We start from the raw sequence: 1,796 nt of genomic DNA on the forward strand, positions 1-1,796 counted from the left end.
AGGTCAGGAGTTTGAGACCAGCCTGACCAGCATGGTGAAACCCCGTCTCTACTGAAAATACAAAAATTAGCCAGGCGTGGTGGCATGTACCTGTAATCTCAGCTACTCAGGAGGCTGAGGCAGGAGAATCAGTTGAACCTGGCAGGCAGAGGTTGCAGTGAGCCGAGATCACACCACTGCACTCCAGCCTGGGTGACAGAGTGAGACTCTGTCTCAAGAAAAAAAAGAATGTGGACCAATGAAACTGAGGATGTAGGTATGAGATGCATGTTTTAACTTGATGCTAGACTTTCATAGAGTAAATGAAATTTAATAAAAGTTTAAACGTGTCTGTGATCTACTCCAGTGTGCTTTCCTAATTCTTCTTTGGTTTAGCAATAACAAAATGAAAATTTATAGGACTGAAAAAATATAAATATAAGCCTATTAAAAAAACATATCATCACACTGGTCCATTTATGATGCTTAACATGCATTTTCTCTATTTTGCCAAATAATATCTTCTATAATCTGGGTTCTCCAATAGCCATTAAAGTAGATTATAGCAAATCTTAATCAACAAAATATACTAAAAGAATGTAGATTTTGCTAGAATTCCTAAAAAGGATTTAGAAAAGTCTGTAGGCAAAAACTAATTTGAAGGAATTTGAAAGCCTTTGCTGACACAGCAAAAAGAAAATACCTTCAGGGTTTAATTGATAGGATTTTCTTTTTTCTTTTTTCCCTTCTCCAAGTTATTGGTAGAGAAATAGTATTTTAATACTTGTTTTTCTTTGACTTAAAGAATATGGAAGATGTCAGAATCTCGTATTACTCTATAGTGAACAAATGAGACCCTTCTCTAAAAGACTAGGTTAAATTAACTTTTAACCACATTTACCTAAGTGAAACACTCCATAAGCCATATTTTATTAAGATTTTATATAATTTGAAATTTTTTACGTCACCTGCTTTGACCTGTCAGTTTGCAAAAAAACTGTCGTTATAGTTTACTGATTTTCAGGAAAGTTTTAGATAATACAATTTTAGATCATCAGGTAATTTATGTAACTACCACTCAGAAAAGAGATTTTTGGTATTAAGTATATTTACTCCCTTGTTTGCATTTCTTGTTCCAATTTAGTTAATTTAATTAGATGAAAATTCACAATAAAAAGTAGGTGAAGGTGCCAAATTAAAGGAATAATACTACATATAAAATTTCTGTGATAGTTGCTAATGGTACCAGTACTTGATTTCAAGTTTCTCTGAAATATCATCTTAGTTTTGTTTTTGAATTATTATTATTTAACAAGTCCCTTACTGGTGAATATTTGTGTTATTTTCCCTTTTTTTTTTTTTTTTTTTTGAGATGGAGTTTCACTCTTGTTGCCCAGGCTGGAATGCAATGGCACGATCTCAGTTCACCACAACCTCCGCCTCCCGGGTTCAAGCGACTCTCCTGCCTCAGCCTCCTGAGTAGCTGGGATTACAGGCGCCCGCTAATACACCTGGCTAATTTTTGGTATTTTTAGTAGATATGAGGTTTCTCCATGTTGGTCAGGCTGGTCTCGAACTCCCGACCTCAGGTAATCCACCCGCCTCTGCCTCCCAAAGTGCTGGGATTACAGGCATGAGCCACTGAGCCTGGTCTCCTTTTTTTATTATTACTAGAATCACCATATTTCCTGCCTTGTCTGGAACAGTATGAAACATGTTCTTATAGCAAAATTAGGCCAGGCGCGGTGGCTCACGCCTGTAACCTCAGCATTTTGGGAGGCTGAGGTGGGCGGATCACCTGAGGTCAGGAGTTCGAG

The sequence above is a fragment of the Mandrillus leucophaeus genome, unplaced genomic scaffold, assembly GCF_000951045.1.
Source record: "Mandrillus leucophaeus isolate KB7577 unplaced genomic scaffold, Mleu.le_1.0 Scaffold332, whole genome shotgun sequence".
NCBI classification, from domain to species: Eukaryota; Metazoa; Chordata; class Mammalia; order Primates; family Cercopithecidae; genus Mandrillus; species Mandrillus leucophaeus.